Source organism: Ambystoma mexicanum, chromosome 5p (assembly GCF_040938575.1).
Source record: "Ambystoma mexicanum isolate Mex_15411 chromosome 5p, UKY_AmexF1_1, whole genome shotgun sequence".
Lineage (NCBI taxonomy): Eukaryota > Metazoa > Chordata > Amphibia > Caudata > Ambystomatidae > Ambystoma > Ambystoma mexicanum.
In genome coordinates this window covers 1,060,916,052-1,060,922,652 of record NC_090930.1, presented here as the reverse complement: position 1 = coordinate 1,060,922,652, position 6,601 = coordinate 1,060,916,052, and positions in this window count along the sequence as shown.

Genomic DNA, 6,601 nt, shown 5'->3' with positions numbered 1-6,601 from the left:
TGGCCAACTTCTTTGGATCTGTCTTCTTAGAATTAGCCTTTGCGATGTCCCAGGACAGAGATGGTCAGTTCACTGGATGGCCCAGGAACATTTCAGAGAAGGCTCTTTTGGCGGGAAAACAGGGGACGCTGAGGGTAGTTGTTCCCACTACTCAAACGGGTCGAAGTGCCCTTGCAAGCCTTCCAAGTTCGAGAAGAAAGCAGGGGTCTGACGGGACAGAAGCGGGCTCAGGGTGCTAAACCTTCCAGCTCGTCTCAGTTGTGTTCTCGGGTCTGTTTTCGCTCAGAGGATACTTGGCTCCTTCAATAGTTCAGTAGGAACCACTGTAGATCGACCTGGAATGAATGCAGGGCCCCTTCTCTTCTCCACAGGGCGATGCATGATCGAATCTGGACAACCAATAGAAGTTTCCCCATAACATATGAGCAAAAGTGCAGGGGAGTGCAGCTAAAGGCTGGCCTCCACTGAAAATAGTCAGGTTGGATAGCCAAACAAAAGCAAAGGGTTTGAGGGGTCCATAATATGGAGGGAAAATTGCAGATAGAGAATTCAACTCATGAGTTTCTTCTACGAGTCACTGAAAATCAAGCCAGGATTCCAGATTGAGGGGTCCATAATATGGAGGGAAAATTGCAGTCAGAGAAGTCTTTCCTAAAACGGGTGGTGGTAGTGGCATCAGTGGGGCTTGTGCTGCTGCTGAGTACCTTGGTGGTGGTGGTGACACTGTCTTTGCAGCCCTGGGTGGTGGTATTGATCGGGCCATTGCTGACACTGTGGCCCTTGGTAAGGTGCAAGAGGGAGGTTGCATGTGACTGTGTGGAGTAGCATGCATTAATGGGTGTCTGTGGGACTGCTTGTGATGAAAGAGAGAAGGTAAGTGCAAGGACGTGAGTGTGAACATGAAAGAGAGTGTGTGCAAGAGTGTGATTGCAAAAGTGAAACAGTGCACGTGCAGAACCAGAGTGAATGTACTGTGCTTACAAGTGTGCATGATGGAAGAGGGCTCATATGATGGCTAGAGAAAAGGAGGCACATGGAGGTTGAGACTGGCAAGGGGGAGAGGTACAGGTAGCAAAAAAGTAGAAGTGGTGGTGAAAAAAGGGGCAGTGAAAAGAGAAATGGGTCAGGTAAGCCAAGGTTTGAAGAGCTGCAAACAGGGGTAGCAGAGACAGGAAGGAGCAAAGAAATTGCTGGCTGTAGGATGGGCAGCCCTGGGAGGGAATGTTCACAGGGGGAGGAGGCAGATAGAGCAAAGTGGCGGCTCATGAAGCTCTAATAAGAATAATGCACATGGTGTTAATATTGGCAAGGTTGGCGATGTAAATGGGACAAGGTGAAAAATATGGGGAAGGATGGCTGAAAAATACCTTGAACACCGTTGACAGTCTAAATCCCAAGGTTCATGTGATGCGAAGCAATAAGTAGGAGGCTGCTTGCTATGCACCAGAGGGCATGCAGGAGTGAAAGAATGCCCATGCAAGCCTGTGAGAGTTTGCGCAACATTGAGAATATAGAGTGTGGATAGAAGAGTATGAGAGTGTGCGCATGCAGGCTGGTGTGTGAGTAGTGTGCATGACGTTGTAAGATGTGCACATTGTTCCGTTCCCGTACAGCTCACCATTCATTCATGCTGACACGGACTGAGGAACCACACAACATAGGGTCTGTCGGGGAACTAACTTTATTCCTTTTCAAACCTTCCCTCGTAACCCATGGTCACATGACCATCCTTGATTCCCCGTGCCCTACTGGCACGTGACGCATTTCAAACAATGGTGCGACAGTACATCTCCCCCTAAATAACCCTGTTGTACCCCATTTCTTTGATCCATCTTTGGGTTTTCTTTATGGTTCGGCAGGGACGACCATCGAACAAAGGTGTCCTGCATAACGTTCTCTTTCTCCCTCTGCCATGGACTCTTCTTCATCTCCGGTATACCCAGATTCTTCTCTCTCTGCTCTTTCTCTGTCACTATCTTCCTCCAGTGTTTCTAGCAGGTCCCCTTGAGCTTGTCAAAAGAAGGAGGCATTCCGAATCACTCTTGTCAGCCCGGGATGCTTTGCTCATGGACACCTTCCAGTCTGTGACTGGCAGGGGCCATAGGTCAAAGGGTGGCATGTCCTTGTGTGGGGCTCTTTGTTTCACCATGACACTCTCACCCAGTTGTAGGTCCGATGTGTGCGCCTTCCGGTGGGTGTCTGCGTACTGTTTCATCTTCATTTTTGCCGGGTCCTCCCTTGCCCTTGCTTCGTGCTCTAGGCTGCTCGTGGGTCGATGGTCGGAGTAATGAGGGAGGCATTTGCGAACAGGGTGCCCAAACATTAGTTCAGCAGGACATAGCCCTGTGGATCTGTGTGGGGTGTTACGACAGTCCCGCAGAAGTTGATAGAGCGCTTTTTCTAGTGGCTTTCCCGTGATGTTAGCCACTCTCCCAGCTCTTTTTTATTTAATTTTTATTTTAGGTCATTTATCATGCACCTATACATGTGTGTGTCTCAAGGTGCAACAAGGCAAGGGGAGGTGAGGGTGGAATGATCGTACTAGGCCTTGTACATTCAGATTGTGCAAGTGCAGGTTATTTATAACATGCTTGGTTTCAATCGTGGATCCAGGATTCAAACCTGTGTTGTTCAGTGTGGCATTTTGCTGTGTCGTTGGACTGGGGCCACAGGGGGGTGACCTTTCGATGGTGAGAACCCATGTAATGGCGAATTCCCTGAAACAGTGTTATTAAAAAGAGATCCATTATCTGATTTCACCAATTTTGGGATGCCATAAATCGAGAACATCCTATCCAATGCTGGAATCACAGCCGGGGCTACGGTCGTCTGTAGGATTTCTGTCTCCGGGAAGCAAGAGTGTTCGTCGATAGCTACTAGGATCTAGTCGCTGTTCTGAAGAGGCCAGAAAAAGTCAATAGCGACTGCGTCCCAGACATGGTCAGGCAGGGGCGTTATATTGAGTGGTTCAGGGTTCATTGGATACAAAATCGTGTGAAAGCACAAGCTCCTGTTCTAAAGGCATGAACAAAACAAGGAAGACGTCAGAGGTCTATTAGAAAATAGTATTTTAATACACAAGAAGCTCAAAATCATGGTTTACAGTCACGTGGACAGATGAAGTTGCACGGACATGATGGTCACATCTACGCATGTGGGCAGAGCGTGCCTTCACTCCCCTGAATTCTCCAGAGCTAAGAACACTCTCAAGGACAAGTTCAAAGTCTTAATTGTCAGAAGACCACTGAGGTGAAGATAGATGAATATGTTAATTGGTGGGAAACTCTGTTTTAGATGGGCTCATCAGCACCTAGAAGTCCAATCTGCGTGCTGCTAGACGTAGGTGGAAAAGTACTGATGAAGGTTAGAGTGCCAGCCAATTGTAGGGGACCACGTAATTAGGGGTCCTATAGTTGTATAGCCAATGGGACGTCATGTATTTAGTTACTTTCATAGTGGCCATTTTGAAGGGAGGGCTTAGTTGCCCCACCTGATGTTAAGAAACCTACCACTTTTACTCATTGTCCCATACGAGTACAGAGTGTATATTTAGATAGTTCCTTAGACCCAATCACTTTTCTCAATAGGTTTTTGTAGTTTGCCACGTAGGATGACGTTAGTAATACGTTGGTTAAACGTCACCTATGACAGTTTTTTGCTATATAAGATTACTTTTTTAAAAATACATTGAGAGATTTGCTTTGCGACGTGGGATTATGTCTGTTGTACTCCCTGTTTTAGATCATTGATATTAAAACAGTTATCCTTTTTGCCAACTTCCTGAGTTGTTTCAATTATTGATATATGAATGAACTCTGCATCCCCATCCATCTCAAGGGTATTGCTACTCATCGTAAAGGGCTGGAGATCACCCAGTTCACGTGGTAGCAGAGAGAGGATGGTTAGATATCCATCGAGATAAAGTAAGCTTTGGGGTCCCGGAAATATTGCGTGACCTCTGCCATTCGACTGAAAGGGCGTGAGGCTCCCTGTAGATAGCAGTGTTAGATAAAACGTGTATGCTTGCAAGCTCGTGTGACTGTTCCCCTGGTTTCTACGGAATCCTCTCCTGCGTCTACGGGAAGCTGAACGAACGGAAAGTTGAAGAGGCAATAATGAGGTGGACGATCCCGACAGTCGGAAGACGAATATCCAAATGGGGAGTAGAACTGAGCAAGGTGGCAAAATTATATATGGCCAATGAATGAGAAAAGTGATAAGGGGAAAAATGAGTAACGTAAGGGAGGTTGGGAAAAAGTAACTTGGAGAATGATGGGTCTTGAATATTAAGTAATTGGCTTGAGGAGAGATGCCAAGCAATTAAGAGATACCTTGAGGGGAGAATTCACAAGGAAGTATATGCCTAGATACCTGCATTTCAAAGAACAGTCAGAAGAAACAGCACCTAAAGTCCCATAGTGGAAGACATAGAAAACGGTCCTGGTTAAAGACGGTACTAAAGAGGGCAGTTTAATCTACGTAGGAATATTTTTAGAGGCAGGGAAGAAGTCTTGAGGAAAAAGACTAAGATATTTGTGGCTGGCCGAGTGTGTTTGTCTGTCTGTTTTGTTTTATGTGGTTGTGTAATGATGACGAAATAATAAACAAGACTGATAAATGTAAAAAGGAGAAACACGAGAGTTAAATAATTAATTGTGTCTTTTTGAAGAACTTGAATTGATCATATTTTTTAGCAGATTAAAGTAAAAAACGTGATATTGAGGGATTGGAGCCTGCGACGATTGGTGCACATTTGTATTATTTTGTTTTTCTTGAAACGTATTATTGGAATTTGCAAAGAGTAAAGGTGAGTATTGACGATCAAAGCGTGATGCGTCAAAATGGAGGATATTACTCTGCTTATACACTTTTGTAAACAGCTGCCGAAACACGCACCCAAGCTCAGACAGTACAGTGCAGAATGGGTTAAGGGCACTGCAGATAAAATGTTCATGCTGTGGCCACAAGGGGGATCACTTTCAAGGGTAGTCCTGCAGCATATGACGACATATTTGCATGCTGTATATCCAGGAAAAAAGTTAGATAAACGACTAGCGAGCTTAGAGCTCTGGAAAATGTACCAGGAGGAGAGAGACAAGCCGCCTTCTGTAGATTGGATACTTAATGTATGCAGAGAGGGGGATGAGGACCCTTCTGCTCCACCCTGCCATGCCTGAAATAAATGGCGATAGTAAGAAAGATGATGGGCTGTACCCATTAAAGGAGCTTAAGGCAGCAGCAGAGTATAGTAACCCGGCATATGAGTCGCCTGCGCAACGCAGCGACGAGGGCCCAGAGAAACATACTGAGAAAGATGTTGTCTCTAAGGTCCCGAAGGACAACGAAAGATGCGATAAAGAGAAAGGTGAACATTCAAGCACATCTTTAGATATAGGACGAGAAATAAAAAGATGGAAAGGAGAAAGAGATAAGGCTGATGAGTTAGCACTTATACAGAACAAATGGATGGGTGGCCAGATATTGCTCAAACTCGATGGTAAAGGCATTGAGGACGTAAGGCAAAGGGAAGATCGAGACAAGCAGGATAAAAAGGATGAAGAAAGCGAAGAAAGATTGAAAGATGAAAGGGCAAAAAGAAAGGGTAGGCAAAGATGGAAACAACTGTATCAAGATGAAAAGTTGAAGAAACAGGAAAGAGCAGAAAGCAAAGAAAATATGACAATAGAAAGAGAGCAATCGAAGAGCGGGAAAGATTACAAAAGAAAAGAGTGGAAGAAGAAGAACAGAAATTAAGGGATAAAAGAATGCAAAGGTGTAGAGATGAACTACAAAGGGCAAATGAAAGAAGAGACATGAAAAAGAAAGAGGAAAACAGCGTACAAGAGGAAGCAAGAAAGCAAAGGGAGTTTGACGATGAGTTAAAACAAAAGAGAAGACAGAGAGCATGCGATCTTGATCGCATGGAGAAGGAGGTAAAGAATCCTGATCCAGTAGTACCATGGGAAGATTTAGAAGAGTTCTTCCCAGAACAAGAGCCAATAGCAGGTCTGTCTAGAGTAAATCTAGAGGATGAGTTCGATTCCAGAAGCATTGGAGATGCTATCGGTAAGGTTTATCATGATATGAAAACTCGGAAAGCGGTGCAGGGGAAGGGCAAAAATGACTGACTTGAGAGTACACAGCTGTACGATAAAGAAGGAGCCTTGTGTAGTTTTGAGCCTAGAGAGCTGTCTTTAGATAGACTGACTTTGGAGAGAGAGATGAGGAGGAGGGCGATCACACGAGTTGGGCACAGGAGATGTCAGATGAAGACAGAGAAGCCTTCCGTGGGGAGGAGGGAGATAATGCATGTGGACCTGAGGGATGTTTTACAATGGATAAGGAAGTTCGATGGTCATATTTAGACCTACCTAAATCTCGGGCGTCAGAGTCAATGATGCGGCTAAATACACCATCTAAAGGGCAGTCCCATGGCCAGAGGGGGGACTTGCCACCTTATGTGAGCAGGTTAAGGTCATTGCCAGGAAGATGGAAGTTCGGAACCATTGTCCATACTATTGATAGGCAAATAATGAAAGATGAAGGCGAATTTGGGGTCTCACAGTTTCCTTTGTTGGCGAAGGGAGGAGCTAGACCGCAG